This window comes from Cynocephalus volans, chromosome 1, assembly GCF_027409185.1.
Source record: "Cynocephalus volans isolate mCynVol1 chromosome 1, mCynVol1.pri, whole genome shotgun sequence".
In the NCBI taxonomy this organism is placed as follows: domain Eukaryota; kingdom Metazoa; phylum Chordata; class Mammalia; order Dermoptera; family Cynocephalidae; genus Cynocephalus; species Cynocephalus volans.
In genome coordinates, this window is record NC_084460.1 from 134,420,590 (window position 1) to 134,438,906 (window position 18,317).

Sequence of the window (18,317 nt, forward strand, 5' to 3'; positions counted from 1 at the left end):
TGACTTCAAAATATACTACAAACCTATAGTAACCAAAACAGCATGGTACTCACATACAAAAAGCCATATGGACCAATGAAACATAATAGAAAATCCAAAATAAATCCCCATATCTACAGCCTGATATTTGACAAAGGCGCCAAGAACACAAGTTGGGGAAAGGTCAGCCTCTTCAATGAATGTTACTGAGAAAACTGGATATCTATACACAGAGGAAAAAAAACTTGACCCTTATCTTTACCATGTATTAAAATCAACTCAAAATAAATTAAAGACATAAACTTAAGACCTGAAATTATAAAACTACTAAAAGAAAACACAGGGAAAACATTGGTCTTATAAAAGTACAGAGTAGAATTTTGGTTACTAGAGGCTGGAAAGAGTAAGGGGGAAGATGGATAGGGGGAGGTTGGTTAACAGATACAAAAATCACAGCTAGACGGGATGAATAAAATGTAGTGATGTACAATAGTGCTAGGCAACTATAAGTAACCATAATTTATTGTATATTCTCAGTTGATTGGAAGAGAGAAGCTCAAATGTTCCCATCTCAAACAAATGATAAATCTATCAGTGATGAATATGCTGATTACCCAGATTTGATCATCACACATTGTGTACATGTATTGGAATATAACTCTGTACCCCATAAAAATGTACAATTAATATTTAAAACAAATAAAATTTTAAAATAACCAAAATATAACAATAAACACACCTTATCTATACCAGACCCAAGAGGCAAATGCTCTGTAAGGGCATAAAAGTCTGGGTCACTAAGCCATGTTTGGTGATTTGCAGAGCACTTCCCATAGAATAGGTACTTGTTAAGTAATTATTGAGTAATGAATTGCTGGCACACAATGCAACTGGAAACTCTCACTATAATAATTTGACTATGGCTGGCACATGTCCTGATTTGTCTCCTTACTAAACATCCATGATCCTTTAACTATTTTTAGGACATAGTTATGTATCACTTTTTTAGTCCATTACCTCTAGATGTTTGTCACCTAGGCTCATTATACTAAGGGACAAAGAAAAAGAGCATAGTACATAAACAAAACAAAGAAATCAGCCAAATGAAACCCAAGATGTCCTGCATCTTGTCCACGCAAGATGAATCAAACAGTTTTTTCTTAATTTAGACATTCTATTCATACTACCTGATATTGCATTAGCTTTCTTTAGGTATAGAAATATCTTTCTTTGTTAATACTGACACATTGAAGTTTTTCAACATCAATAACTGTCTGCTTTTCCTTGCACCTTCCCACACCTCTGAAGAAAACTGCTAAGAGACAAAACTGAAGAATATTCCTTCTTTGGTAATCCCAGATTTGTTTGTTTTTCTTACCTGAACAAGAAAAAATAAGGGCAAAAATAATCTTCAAGAAGTTTTAAAGCTACTTTGTAAAAGTTTTCTCTCTCTGTCTTTCTCTCCTCTTTGTCACTGTGAAATACTCTACTTGTTATTGTGCCATTCTTTTATTTCTAAATTCTGTCATAGACAGAATATTCTTATGCCATTAACAACTATGATACTAGATTCTTTCTACATTTTCTGCTTAGAAATGTAATTATCATTTATAAGAACACGTCACAAGAAACCATGTGACATATGAAAAGACTAAATTTAGGATAATATTCATAAAAAGAAAGTAACTCTCAGCAAATACATCAATTAGGATCATCCTAGTGTTTCTATTGTGAAGGATAACTTAGCTTCTGTTCTTCTGTGCCTTAATAAGACTGTCGTTATTGGAGTGATTGATACACAGTGATACTGGGAAATTTGCAACTGATTTTTATTTATATGTTCCCCCTACCCCAGTCAAGAACACTGTCTCAGATAAGTAGTAATTACTGGAATAAAGAAACTCCATATTACAAGAAACTAATATTGATGATAATGGAAGGATAATCTCAATAAATGAATTTACTAATTTCTGTCTCTTTTCCAAACCTAAAATTTAGCTCCTTTCTAGCTTTTTAACATTTCCATGCTAAAAACAGTAGTACTTCTATTGCATAAAAATTAATGCATATTATAAAAATTCTAAATACAGGAAAATGTTTTTCGTGAAATGAGTCTGAATTCTGTAGAGAATGTTCTGAAACATACTGATGCTTTATTTTATCTGTGTGCCTTTGTACACTGTTAGGACAGGAGGGAAAAGGAAAAGAAGAAGAAGGCAGTAGTAAGAAAGCTATAGAGCACATGTTTTAACATCTATATATTAGCACACATTTTCAAACAAGTAAACATAAATTTATAGAGGACAGAATATTTGAAATTATGACTGTCATTGAAAATCTGAAACATAAGTCATAGAATTTTCTTTTGTTACTTTTATGATATTTTGTAAAAAATCTGAAACGTAAAAAGTAAAAATATCACAATTAAATTTCTTTTTGCTTAAATAATTATTTTGATGATCAAATATGTCTGCTAAATGAGTATTCCATTATTAATCAAAATGTGACATATGCTAAAGAAGAAAAGGTATTTGTCTATTATTTGGCAGAGAAAAATGTTAAATTTTATCTTGTAGTTTATTTAAAAATTATTAAATCCCAATGCTTATTCTATTTCATGTGTTTTCCAATGAGATGGGACATACAAACAAAGCTTAGTTCAGGCTGTATACATGATACTACTGGGGGCAACGTGACAGATTAATAGAAATGATCCTGGTCACAATGGGTAGCAATTTTCTCAATGATTTAGAGTGAATTTAATAGCATTAAGGATTATTTAAATTTAAAAAGTCTCCACTTACCTATCAATTTGTTTTTTCTTAAATAGAGGCAAAATATAAGACATCCTGGCACCAACAAGTAGTCCTAAAGGACAGAATGAAAAAGCCACTTTTGTTTCAGGCAAATTCCATGATCTTAATAGCTGTGAAGAACATCTGCTTCAACACTTAGTCTGGTGTCCAGTGCATAGTGGTCAGTCAGTTAGTGTCAAATAAAACAGTGGATGCATGAACAGCTGTCAGAGTGAGCAGACAGACTGAGGGAGTCATTGGAAAGCAGTGCTTGAGGTTAGGGAGAAGAACTATGATTTCACTTTGATGGCTATAAATCTACTCTGCCTCTCAGTTTCTGAATAGTTAACAAAACAATTGTGAAGAAGCTTAACCATATTTGTTTTTGTCTTTATTTATATCTTATGTAACATAAGTTAGAAAAAGTGGGATGAAAATAAAATAAACACCCATGTAGCCACCATCCAACCTAAAGAACCTAAGGATGACAACTTGACCTCTACTGCAAAACCTACTTTTGTTGCTGCTCCTTTATCCCATCCTTGTACCGTCCGAAATGGGTTCCTTCTTAAAAAAAAAAAAAAAAAAAAAAAAAGTTTTACCATATATTTACACTTTTGTAAACAACATTTGTTTTATTTTTCTTTTATAGAGCTTTATAAAAATTCTATCATACTAGAAGTGATATTTTTGACTTAAGTGGTTACCTCTAGTTCAGTATATTTAATTTTATCACTGTATCGTATAAATAAAGTGATAACCATTCTCCTGTGGATGGATATTTGAATTGTCTATGATTGTTTTTATTTATCTGTTTGCTTGTTTCTGACATTACCCTGATGTTATAAAATAAAATCCTAAAGTATAAACTGCACTCAGGAAGAGAGTTTGTATTTTTTTTTTTTAACGTAGAGAAGTGCCAGGCTTAGAACAAGTTTTTAATAAATACTTCTCTTGTTATTGTTGAGAGGAAAAAAAGAACAAAAATACTGTATATGGTTCCTAAATGTACGTCTGCACACAAGTTTCCAATCAGGTGTATGAATGGTGTTCAAAATTTTGCTCACATATCCCCCAACAGAATTTTGAAAACTTGTATGTCTTTTCACGTATTTTTTTAATTTTAATTTTTTGTTTTATTGTAACAGTTGATTGTACATGTCTTTGGGGTACAAATTTGAATATTGTCACCTTCTTCACCCATTTTTAAGTATCTAATACTTTTATCAACTATTAAGTGATTCCAAATAATGTAATTTGTGGTACATTTGTGTGTTGACATTTTAAATTAATACTGTAATATTACTCTTAATTGTATGCAATGGAATTGAAATACCATCATGATTTTTCTACCCACCATCATTTACTTATAAAATGCAGAAGCAGGTTTTTTAAAAAGCCAGAAATTTAATATGTTTTCTCTTGAACTTGTATTTTCATTTCACTCCTTCCACAGCATTTTGTCCCTATTATAATACATATATTTGTACTTAGATTCCTTTTTTTATGTTTCAACAAAAATTATACATACAAATTTGATTTTCAAAATATTTTCTATGACTTTATGATTCTTATGGGGTTTTTTGGATTTAGTTATAAAAATTATTAGTAGTACACAATTGGTTAATGTCTTTTCAAATAATAATTACTAAACATAAAGTAAAACTTGATTTGGAAATGAATCTGTTGAGATAGATGGGGCTGTTATTTTTTTATTTGTTCCTGGTTCTTAGATGACTGCGACTTACTGCTGGAATAAAACAGATTTGGTGGAAATTAGCAGTACAAGAAAGTATTAGGCCACCAGTAAGTGCAGGATTTACATGCAATGAACCTTGCTAAGTACATATTGTGGGTAGTAGAATCCACTTGTAGAATCCACTTTCTATTCCCATAGGAAGGAATCAACAAGTAGAAAAATAATAAACAAATTCCAAGAAGGATATTTATTACTAAGTAAAAAACAAATAAGATTTTTAAGTATCCAATGATTTGGGGGGGCAAAATGCAGGGAAACGTTTTTCCTATGCTAACAAATAGCTCAAGAAAATATAATAATACACCTTTTAACCTCCAATATATCTTCTATTTTTTCAAGCATGTAATGTTATGTCAGAATTAAACATAAACGTTTTCATCTTTAATTCTTTGAAATCATGCAAAATATTCAATTGAGACATGATCCCAGACAAACATAGGGCATGAGATTTGGAGCATATTGTTTTAATTCCGGGTGCTATTTTACACATTCTGCTTATTTTAATTCTAAGAGAGGTAGACTGATAAGGTGGCGTGGTCCATGCCATGGCAGGATCCTAAAGGAATTCAGCTTGGGCTGCCCTCTCCGAGTTGGCAAGGCTGCCGGAGAGAGAGCTGTTGGCAAGACCACAGCTACAAGCACTTGCTATAACCGTAAGGGCTAGTGCCTCAGCTTTGTGGTACTGCTTTTGCTTTCTCTTTCGATATTTTGGTTAGTGTGGCAGTTCTCTGAATTCCCAAAAGATTATAAAAAATAACACAAATGATTTTGTGGTCATTGAACTAAACATTTCCACAGAGGATCCGAGTAAATTGGACAATTTAAAATTATCCCCTTATGATAAACTGACCACACCAACATATGTTCCAAAAGCACCGCTAATGACTAAATATGAGCTGCAGCCTAAACACGTGAAGTTATTTCAAAAAGGAAATTTCCATCCTCTCTCGATCATCTGGGTAAATGGATATATGGGATACAAAATGGGGAAAGGAAAAATTTGGTATCCCTCTAGGGGACATCCAAAATATGATGTAAGTTGGCAAACATCATTTACTGGAGATTATATTAATGGCAAGAGAATGATTGGTATTAATGGGAAATTATATGATTGCGATAAATTAAGTATATGGGAATGAAACCGTAGAATTCCCTTTACTTCATGGTGTCCAGTTTTAAATAAATCATTAAGGATCAGGTGTTGGGATAAAAATATATGCTGTAAAATTATTAAATCTGCAAAATTAGATCTTAGAAAAAATAAGAGAGTGCAACTGGTTTTGTGAGGGATGGTGCTGTGCACAATGACACTTTGACATTTAGATCAAGATTACAGTGCCACAGCCAATGCATATCCTTAAAATGTGCATGATAATGCTGCTCAAATATCCACTGTTCTTTTTCCATATAAGCAGTACTGTTCATTCCATTAGAACATAAAATCATTAGACCTTCATTAGAATTTAAATGTTAACAGTTTTCCTTTTAGCAAAGTTGTATTTACATTTAAGAATAGATATAGGTTATCTAACACTTTGTAACCAAAATAGCTACCATCCTGTTAATAGGGTGGATATTAACCACAGCTTGCTAACAGAAAAAGGTCACAAGATAACTTCAAGACAATGAAGGGATGGTTTCGATCTGATAACCGGATTCCAGGAAAAAGAAGCACGAGTTGATCAGCTCAAAAGGAAAGGACTGGCTGACCTCTAAAAAAGTTTCCTCCCTGCCTATTGATTTAAGCTTGCTGATACAATAAAATAGTAACCCCCCCCCCCCCGCAGAGAAAAATCTAAATAAAAGGCATTGTCTCATGCTCTACTGGGCTCCAGCCACAAAGCGCTGACAGCCCACAGAGAGAGAACATGCATAGTGATGCATTGAGGTCTCCGTCTGTGTTTGTTATTTTCGCTGACCCTGTCCATCCCTTTTTGGGTACCCACCCCTCGCTGAAGCTGGACTTTGGCAATAAGGTGCATAGCCTCATATTGTCTGTGTTTCTGTCTTTGATATTTCTTATCTTCACCCTTTTTTGTTTTGCTCTTATGATTGACAGTCTCTCCCTCAGGTACAATTCTTTCTTTCACAAGTACAGAAGACTGAAAAGTGAGGTCATTAAATGAAAGTTGTCATCACTCCCATTATCCCACTCTATAAAATACATGAATTCACTGCACCCTTATTGATATGTGTGTGTGTGGGGGGGGGTATTTCTAATGCTTGTTTTGTCTTTAATAGAAGCACATTTATATATAAGACTAGGAAAGGCACAAAGTCATAAAGCTTGTTGATGTTACAATCATTATAGCAGAATTTTGTCCCCCAAATTTTGAATTGTTTTTATTATCTGGCTTCTTTGAAATTTGTACCATTTATGATAGTGTATCATTATTAAATTAAAAATGAGTGAGAGCATTTTTTTAATAAAACAGTAGAAAGTGTGATTTTGTGAACAGGGAGTTGAGAAATAATTGTCAAGACGCATCCAGCTTCTACTAATGACACATTCTCTGACAGAGGGCTTTAGAATACATACATTACATGTGGAAATAGGGGTCTAGCAATTTATTTCCTTGAAACTATCTGTATCTGTAGGAAACTCCTTTTGTATCCCATGGTTACACATGCCCCAATTTGAAGACTTCCTAAAAGTGATTGCTCAGTCGTGTGTAAAGGGGAAAACCTTTACAAGATAACTGCCAAATTGTTTACCTAAGTAATTGTCTCCAACGAGAGAGTGCAAGACTTCTCATTTTCTCCACATCTTTGTCAACACTCATGGCCAGATTTATTAATTTTAGGCAATCTAGCAGATATAAAATAAAATTACATTTTGGTATTAAATAGCATTTCCATGATTTCAAATTTACTGTTAAGGTTGAATATCTTTTTTTACGTTTATCTGCCTTTCATGATTCCTCTTCTGTGCAAGGTCAATGCATGTCTTTTTCTTCATTTTTCTACTGGGTTATTTGTCATTTCATTATTGTTTTGTAGAACTTCTTTATATGTTCTGGATTTTAATAATTTATTTGTTAAATATGTTGCAAATATCTCCTCTTAGTTTTTGGCTAATCTTTTCATGTTCTTTGTGGAATCTTTTGATGAACAAAGTCCTCAATTTAATGCAGTCTAAGTGAACTTTTTTCTTTAATAATTAGAACTTTTGGTTTTCAGTTAAATAATCCTTCTTTGTGTAGTCAAAGTTTATTAAGATATCCTTATATTATACTCTTTTCTACAAGTTTTTTTTTATCTCACATTTAAGTCTTTAAATCATCTGGAATTGATTTTCGTGTGTGGTTTGAAGTAGAGGCCTAATTTCAGTTTTTCCCACCATTATCCGGAGCCATATGCTGTTTAGCGCATCTCTTGCCTAATGACCTGCAGTGGCATCTGTATTACATGTCAAATTTCAAGTATGTCTGTGTCTGTTTCTGGACTTTTGATTTTCCTTTATTCACTTTCTATCCCCGTGCAAATGCCGCATTCTCTTGACTACTATTATAACAAGTCTGGGTATATGTGGCAGATTGAAAAAGGCAGGGTTTGTTTTGTTTTGTTTTGTTTTTACATATTTCCATGAGACAGAAGACTCTGCTTCTCTCTACTAGAAATTGTGCTGTCCCATGATTGCTTTGACCAATGGAATATGGTTCTAGAATTAGACCTTAAGGCACCTGGAAGTTTCCAGTGTGACTCAAGGGATCCCTGTGCCACCAAGAAAGAAGTGAGTGTCCTGCTGGAGGAGCCAGAAGGTGAGACCTTACTGACTACATGGAGAGGGAGAGGGGACAGCTAAATCTACACTGCTGGCTGTTCCTGCTAAGGTACCAGGCATTTGATCAAAGCTGCCTTGGACCCTCCAGACCAATTAACATCCAAATGAGTACCACTGAGTGATCTCAGTTGACACCACATGATGTTGGAAAAGGAGATAACTTAGCTGTGATGGCTTCCTAATATGTCAACTTGTTCAGTCTGTGGACAGCAGCTTCAGACTATGTTCATGGATTTCCAGGCTGCATATGATCTTTTCCTGATTTCCTGCTGTACAGACTTTGGACTTAATTAGCACAATTGCATAAGCCAATTCCTTGTGATAAATAAATCTTTGTAATAATTTCCTGCTGTGTCTTCTTCTCTGTTTGAAATTTACTGATACACTAGCCAAATCCTACTCAAATTCTTTACCCATAAAATCATGAGATTAATAAAATAGTTATTTTAACTGAATTTTGGGATTGTTTGCTACACAGCAGAATGTAACCAAAACAATATAAAATAAAGCAAGTCATCACATTTTTTAAATTAGTATCAGCTCTTCCAGGTATTTGCTTTTCCATACAAATATTAAATCAACTTATTTAGTTTTCTTACAAACTCTATCGGTATTTTGATGGCAATTGAATTGCATCCATGTAACAATTCCAGGAGAATGATATCATTATATTGATTCTTCTTATTCATATGCTTATTTCTCTAGTTGCTTAATTCTTTAATGTTTTTCAATAAAGTTTTAAAGTTTTCCTTCAAAAGGTCTTATATACTTTCTTTATATTCTTCTGGATATTTTATATTTTTATCATTATTATATAGGCATTTTATTAAAATCAAAAATTTTATTTATTACTATGGGTAAGAAGTGATTTTTACATACCGATCTTATATTTCTGCAGTTTTATTAAATTCACGTTAATTTTAATATTTAGCCTAAAGAACCCTTTAGTTTTTCATTTTCTGTCTTGTTTCATTTTCACTTCCTCCCTTCATCCCATACATTTCTTCATAAACTTTAAGTGGGAGATGAATGAAGACAAAATATGATTTCAAGTTTACCCATAGCCTGATGCTCTAGGAGGACTGGCAAAGAAAACTGATGAAGTTTATCTTTTATGTTATCCTTCTCCCTTTTAGATGCTTTGAACTTCCTCTCAGTCATTTATTTTCTTTTTGAGTGTCCAGTGTTCTTATGTAGTCTCAGGGGAAATGAAACTCATAAAATTGATATTAAGGATGGTGTGGCTTATGTGATACCCTTGGCAGATTGTTTTTTCAAAGATTTCTGAATGTGTGTGTGCTTGTGTGTGTGTGTGTGTGTGAATCCCATCCAATAGGCTCTTTTCGCAATTTGATATTGACATGCCTCCATCAGATGTGGGCAGGCCTATATTACCTCCTCTCAAAACTGGGTGGGCTTTTGTAAATGTCTCAATGGTAGAATATGGTGAAGTGATGCAGTTTGACTTCTGCAGCTAGATTATTGAAGTCAGTATGGCTCTGCTGGGCTCTCTCTCTCTGGACACTTGCTCCTGTGATGTTGGATGTAGGGTCCAGGGGGTCCAATAGTTGGCATCAACCTACTGCATCCTCTTAGCAGGTTCTTGATTCCACCACAAGAAAGAGAGGCAGTTGTAGCTGAAAGTGCCACTGCCACCCTCATGAGGTAACCCAGCTGCCACCAATGACACTGCAGATGTGAGGGAGGAAGTTATAGCTACTGGTGCTACTGCCACCCCAAGAAGGTAATTGTGCTGCTGCTAAAGACACTGAAGACGCAAGGGAGATGGTTGCTGCTGCCACCATGAAGTAACCTCACTGCTTCCAAGGATACCACAGACATGAAGGAGGTAGTTGCAGCTGCCAGCACCACTGCCACCACCACAGGTGTCTTCACTGCTGCTATGAGCACTGCAGGTATAAGCAAAGCAGTAAGAACCACCAGCACCCCTGTTGCCCCCACTAGGTATCACCACTGCCAGTTGGAGGAAGTTGTAGCTGTTGGCACACCTGATGCCCCCAAAGGGTAACCCCACCACTTCTGTGGAGACTGCAGACATGAGGGAGGTAGTTGCAGCTGCCAGCACACCTCCTGCCCCTGCAAGGTAAACTCACTGCTGCTACGGATACCACAAACACGAGAAGGTAGCTGCAGCGCTGACACCACAGACACCACAGTAAAATGACCCTCTGCCACTGCAGACACCATGGCTGTGTGGGCTGCCACTGTGGACACCACAGCCAAGGGGGTGACTGCTGCAACCACCACTGCTGCAGTTGCTACCACCACTGGTGCCATCAGGCAGCCTCCAACATCATGAAAGCAGCCAGCCACCACTGAAGCTACTGCTGCCACACAGGCAGTCAGCCAAAGCCACCTCCACAACCACTGCCACCACATGGGTAGCCTGCTACCACAGCAGCTACTGCTGCTGTGTAGGCAGAACATTAACCACTCAACTGCATTGATATAAGGAAGGTCATCAGTGAAGGAACTGTTCTACCAAATGACCAGACATCAAAGTAGAGATACTGGCAATATGAAAAAAACAAGAAAATATGATTCCATCAAAGGAATACAATATCTCTCAAGTACCAAATTCCATAGATCAGGAAACCCTTGAAATGACTAAAAAATAATTCTGAGTAAAAATCTTATGGAAACTCAATGAGATACAAGAAGATGCATTTAGATGACACAATAAACTAAGAAAAACCATCCAAGATATGAAGAAGGAAATTTACAAAGAGATTAATACTTCTAAAAGAATGTAACAGAACTCATAGAACCAAAGGAGTCATTCAACAAAATAAAAAACAAAACTGAGAGCTTAAGCAGCAGGCTATAGAGCAAGCAGAAGAAAGAATTTCTGATCTTAAATGCAGTCTCTTTGAAATAACTCAGGCAGACAAAAAAAGAAAAAAGAAATATTAAAAAATGGAGAAAATCTAAGAGAGATAACAGACAACATTAAGCACACAAACATCCAAATCATGGATATTCCTAAAGGGAAAAAAAAGGGAAAGACATTGAGAACATAGAAATAAAATAACAGTGAAAAACATTCCAGGTGTAAGGAGAGACATGAACTTTCAGGTTCAGGAGGCTAAAGATCTCCAAACAGATTCAATCCAAAAAGTTCCTCTCCAAGACAAAACTGGCAAAACTCAAAGACAAAGACAGAATACTAAAAAGAGCAAGAGAAAAGTGTGTAGTCACCTATAAGGAAGTCCCCATCAGACTAACAGCAGACTTCTCATCAGAAACTCTGCAGGCCAGAAGAAAATGGGGTGATATATTCAAAATACAAAAGGAAAAAACTGCCCACCAAGAATACTATACCCAGCAAGATTGTCCTTCAGAAATGAAGTAGAAATAGTGTATTTCCCAACAAAAAAATTCACTACAACATGACCTGCCCTCCAAGAAATTCTCAAGGGAGTCCTGCATCTGGAATCAAAAAAATGATAATCACTACCATGAATACACAAAAAAGAACAAAACCCACTGGTAGAACAAAAATGCAAACAAGAAAGAGAAAGAAACTGCATTTTACCACCTCAAAAAACCAAAAAAACACTGAAGACACACAATAAAGGAAAGAAAGAAATGAAAAAGACTTAAAACATCCAAATGAAAATTAATAAAATGCCAGAAGTAAGACAATGCCTTTCAGTAACAACATAAATGTAAATGGACTAAATTCCCCACTCAAAAGATACAGACTGACTGACTGGACTAAAAAGCTAGGCCTAATTATATTCTGTCCACAAGAGACTCATCTCACCTGTAAAGACACACACAGACTAAGAGTGAAAGTATGGAAAGATATACCACACAAAGAGAAATAAAAATCAAGCAGGAATAGCTATCCTTATGTCAGAGAAAATAAGTGTTAAGCCAAATGCCATAAAAACAGACAGAGGCCACTATATAATGATAAAGTGATCTACCCAGCAAGAAGATACAACAATCACAAGTATGTATTCACCCAACATCAGAGCAGCCAGATATATAAAGCAAACACTACTAGATCTAAGGAAAGAGATAGACCAAATACAATAATAGCTGGGGACCTGAACACCACTCTCTCAGCATGGGACAGATCATCTAGACAACAAATTAACAAAGAAACACAGGATTTAAACTACAGCTTACACCACTGAACTTGGCAGATATCTACATAACACTTCATTCAACAGCCACAAAATATCCATTCTTTTAATCAGTGCATGGATCATTCTCAGGATAGAACATATGTTAGGTCACAAATCAAGTTTCAAAAAGTTTAAAAATTGAAATCATTGCAAGTATCTTGTCAGACCTCAACAGATTAAAACTAGAAATCAATAACAAGCAAAAATCTGGAAACTATATAAACCCATGGAAATTAAACAACATGCTCTTGAACAACATATGGGTCCAAGAAGAAATTAAACAGAAAATCCAAAAATTTCTGAAACTATTGAAAATAAAAATACATCATAACAAAACTTGTGGGATACTGCAAAAGCAGTACTAAAAGGACAGTTTATTGCAATAAATGCATGCATCAGAAGAATAGGAACATTTCAAATAAATAACCTACACACACCTCAAAGAACTAGAAAAACAAGAGCAAGAAATCCAACCCCAAAATTAGTAGATGGAAAGAAATAATTAAGATCAGAGCAAAGCTAAATGGAAATAGTGATACAAAAAAATGATAGAAAAGAAAAATGAAACAAAAAGTTGGTTTTTCAGGAAGATAAACAAAATAAACAAATCATTAGCTAGACTATTAAAAAAGAAGACAGAAGACCCAAATAACAAAAATTAGGAATGGAAAAGGAGACTTTACAACCAATATCACAGAAACAAAAAGAATCATTAGAGACTGTTATAAAAAACAATATACCAGAAAATTTGGAAACCTGGAGGAAATAGAAAAATTTCTGGACAAATACAAACTACCAAGATTGATCCAAGAAGAAATAGAAAACCTAAACAGACCAATAACAAGGAATGAGATTGAAGTGGTAATCAGCAGTCTCCCCACAAAAAAACCCAGGATCAGATGAATTTATTGCTGAATTCTACCAAAAATTCTACTTACAGAGAAATTAATACTAATTCCTTCAACCTATTCTAAAAAATTGAAACAAAGGCCATTCTCCCAAAGTCATTCTATGAGGCCAGCACCACCCTGATACCAAAATCAGACAAAAGTACACACAAAAATAAAACTATAGGCCAATATCTTTGATGAACATACATGCAAAAATTCTCAATAAAATAATAGCAAACAAAATACAGGAACATATCAAAAAAATTATATATCATGATCAAGTGGGATTCCAAAGGATGCAAGGATGGTTCAACATACACAAGTCAATACATGTGATACACTGCACAAACAAAATCAAGGACAAAATCCATATGATTATCTCAAAAGACAAAGAAAATGCATTTGACAAAATTTAATGTCCCTTCATGATAAAGACTCAGCAAATTAGGTATTGAAGGAACATATCTCAACACAATAAAAGCCATATACGACAAACCCACCATCAATATCATCCTGAATGGGCTTTTCCTTTAAGAATGGGAACAAGCTAAGCCTGCCCACTCTCACCACTCCTATTCACATAGTATTGAAAGTACTAGCCTGAGCAATCAGGCAACAGAAAGAAATAAAGGGCATCCATATTGGAAAAGATATAGTCACACTATCCCTGTTGCAGATGACATGATCCTATATACAGAAATGCTATAGACTCTCCAAAAATAAGTAAAAAAAAAAATTCTGTAGATTTGATAAACTAATTCAGTAAATTTCAATATACAAAATCAACATGCAAAAATTGTAGCATTTTTATACTCCAACAAAAAACTAGCAGAAAATCAAGAAAGCTAGCCTATTTACAATAGTCAATACAAAAATAAAATACCTAATAATCAATTTAACCAAAGAGATGAAAGTTCTCTACAACAAGAACTACAAAACACTGCTAAAGTAATTAAAGAGGACACAAAAAAATGGAAAGACATTCCATGCTCTTAGACTGGAAGAACTAACATTGTGAAAATGTCCTTACTACCCAAAGCAATCTACAGATTCAATGCAATCTCCATCAAAATACCAATGACATTCTTCACAGAAATAAAAAAAAAAAATCCTAACATCCATATGGAATAACAAAAGTCCCCAAATAGCCAAAGCAATCCTGAGCAAAAAAATGCATAAATAAATAAAGTCAGAAGCATAAAAGAACCAGACTTCAAATTATACTACTAAGCTATAGTAACCCAAACAGCATGGCACTCAGACCAATGCAACAGAATAGAGAATGTAGAAATTAACCCACAAATTACAGCCAACTGATCTTCAACAAAGGCACTTAGAACATCTATTGGTAAAGAGGAAAAAATGGCTCTTCAATAAATGGTGCTGGGGAAAACTGGACAACCATATGTAGAAGAATAAAACTAGATGCATATTTCTCACCATATACCAAAATCAACTCAAAATGGATTAAAGCCTTAAATGTAAGGCATGAAACTATAAAATTACTAAAAGAAAACGTTGGGGAACCACTCCACAATGAAGGACTGGGCAAAAACTTTATGAATGAGACCAGACCCCAAAAGCACAGGCAACAAAAGGAAAAATAAACTTATGGGATTTTATCAAACTAAAAAGCTTCTGCACAGCAAAAGAAACAATTAACAGAGCAGAAAGACAATCTATACAATGGGAGAAAATATTTGCAACCTATGCATCCCACCAAGGAGTAATATCCAGAATATGCAAGGATCTCAAACAACTTAACAATTAAAAAAAACAAGTAACCAATTAAAAAATGGGCAAAGGAGCTAAATAAGCATTTCTCAAAGGAATATATGTGTCGAATGGCCAACAGACACATGAAAAAATTATCAACATCACTAAGCATCAGGAAATGCAATTAAAACCACACCGAGATATTATCTCATACCAGTTAGTATGGTTACTACCAAAAAGATAAATAATAACAAATGCTGGCAAGGATGCAGAGAAAGAAAAGCCCTTCTACACTTTGGTGGGACTATAAATTGGTGCAGCTATTATGGAAAATTTTATGGAGTTTTCTCAATTACAGATGAAACTGCCAGATGATCCAGCAATCCCACTATGGGGTATGTACCTGAAAGAATGGAAATCATTATGTTGAAGAGATACATGCATTCCCATGTTTATCACCTCTCTATTTTCAATAGCTAAGAATTGGAAGCAACCTAAATGTCCATCAATGGATGACTGGAGAAGGAAAATGTGGTATACATTCACAATGGAATGTTTCTCTCCCATAAAAAAGAAAAATATCACCATTCACAGCAACATGGATGAACTTAGAGAAAATTGTATTAAGTGAAATAAGCCAGGTACAGGAAGAAAAATACTGCATGTTCTCACTCATAAGTGGGTGATAAAAAATAAACAAATAAATAAGCAAAACAAAAAAAGAAAGAAAGATAAAGATACAATAATCACAATAATATATTGAACTTTCAAAAGGAGAGAACAGAGCTGAGGTTACTGAAGAAGGGAAAGGGGGAGGGGGAGAGGGATAAGGGAGGAATTGGTAAAAGGCCACAAAAAAAATGCTTACATTGTATAATGTTTAGTATACTAGTTATCCTAATTTTAAAATCACATATTGCTGACAGGTAATGACAGTCAACTCTGTACCCCACAGATATGTAGAATCAACTATGTTACAATGAAAAAGAAATGCTTCTCCAAGGAAGTGTGTGTGTGTGTGTGTGTGTGTGTGTGTGTGTGTGCTTGTGTGTGTTTATGTGTGTTTACATTTTAACAAAGATCACCGCTGGCACTGTTCTTCCTTTTAAATTGTCATGACCCCGTAACAACAGAGAAACAGCGTATTATCTCTGCATGACCCTTTTCAAATACGACCCTTTTCAAATTCAACCCTTAAAGGGAGACACTAAATAAAAAAAGAATCCCAATTGGATTTGTCTCTTTTCATGATTACATAATTGTCTCTTAATCAGACCACCACCTCCTGTGGTTTTATTTTATGAATAATAAGCACAAATAATTGTACGTGAACTTGTGTTCAAAAAAGATTATCACCTTGGAGCAAAACTCTATTAGCTTGACTTTAGTAACATCAGGTTAGGCTTGCAATTCACTAATGATCATCTCAATGATGTTTTAGACAGTTTTTACCTTGCTTATCTTATAGGATTAAAAGCCTGAAACTTGTATGTCTGTTTCAATAATAAGGGTTGTCCGAAGGTGAGGAAGAAAACTAGACCCAATCAAAGAGTTAAGAGCAAGTACCACTGGAATATTTAATAGGAATATTCAAATTTGATCTTATTTATAAATGCGTTAAATGGTTCATCTGCATTTTCTATTGAGTGTCAGAGCAGCATATAATTAAGAAAAAATGTTTGTAATTGTAGAGTGCCCTATAATTGCTTAATAATCTTCTTATGCTTTGCTTAATGTTATTTTAAATGTTTCATTGTGTGGAAAGGGTCATGCCTCTTTTCAAAGAGGGCTACATATGTCTAAGGACAGGTTTCAAAATTATAGGGGTTGGTTTTATGTAGTTGCTATAAATTAGTAAATAACTATTAGCTGGTTATCTAATAAATGAAGGGTAGGTTAGAATAATTCATGCAATTGTAGAAATGGAAAGTTGCTGAGAGAAAAAACAAAACAAAATACATTTTTTAAGTGTTTGATTTCTACCACTAGTATCATGCTGCTATGGGTAACTTTCCATCTGTGTTTGGCCTTAAAATTAGAGAAAAAGTATGAAGCAGTTATAAATAAAATTTAAATAAAAAGACAAGAGGATATCTTTAACTTCTGATAAGAACTGTTAAGTACTGAATTTTGTTCCCCCAAAATATGTATGTTGAAGTTCTAACCCCTGATGTGAACATATGTGGAGATAAGGCCTTTAAGAAAGTAATTAAGTTTAAATTAGGTCATAAGGGTGAGGCCTCAATCCAATAGGACTGGTGTCCGTACAAGAAGAGGAAGAGACATCAGAAATGTGTGCAAAAAGGAAAGTCATGTGAGGACACAGAGAGAAAGTGGTTGTCTGCAAACCAGGAAGAGAAGCCTCACCAGAAATTAACTCTGCCAGCACCTTGATTCTAGACTTCCAGCATTCAGACTGTGAAAAAATAAATTTCTGTTGTTCAAGCCACCCAGTCTGAGCTTTTCTGTTATGGGAGTCTGAGCAGACAAATACCAGAGCTGAGTAGAAACTAGCCCCAGGAGTTTTGATATCAAGTCTATATGTTAGTATAAATTAAACCTGTATCAGCTGGACCCAGCTAACCTTACTTTACCTTTATATTTATTAATAATTATTGTTACTCAAGTATGCATCAGCATATAAAATAAGCTGTATACAATAATTTCCAGTTTAAAAAATATTTTCGCATTTCTTAATTCATTTTATTATTAGAGAATGTGATGTTCATGGAAAGTCGTATTGTGATTCTCTCCTATTTATCCTAATGAAATCTGTTAATATGAACATGAAGAGGGATCTCTGAATGGAAAAGTAACATGTTAGCATCCTGCTTTGCAGCCAATGATCATGGCAATGGAAAGAAAGGAGATTTGTAAATAGATTAGAGCCTTCTTACTGAAAGTGTGTTCTATAGATCAAAGCATCATCATCACCTGAAAATTTGTTAGAAAAGAAGAATCTTGGGTCTTACCTAGACCTACTGAATCAAAATTCAAATTTTAATAAGATCCCAAATTGCAAAGTTTGTAAAGCACTGGCTTAGAGCACACAGTAAAAACTTAATTTGCTATAGGAACAAAAGTGATAGGCAGAATAACTAAGTAAGAAAAAAAAAAAAAAAAAAAAGAACATAAGGTATACGCCAGCAAGGGCTCTAACAGTGAGCACAACTTATGACTGGGGAAATTTGGTTTTGTTCCAATAGAAGGAATTAGGCTTTCAGAGAGAATAAAGTG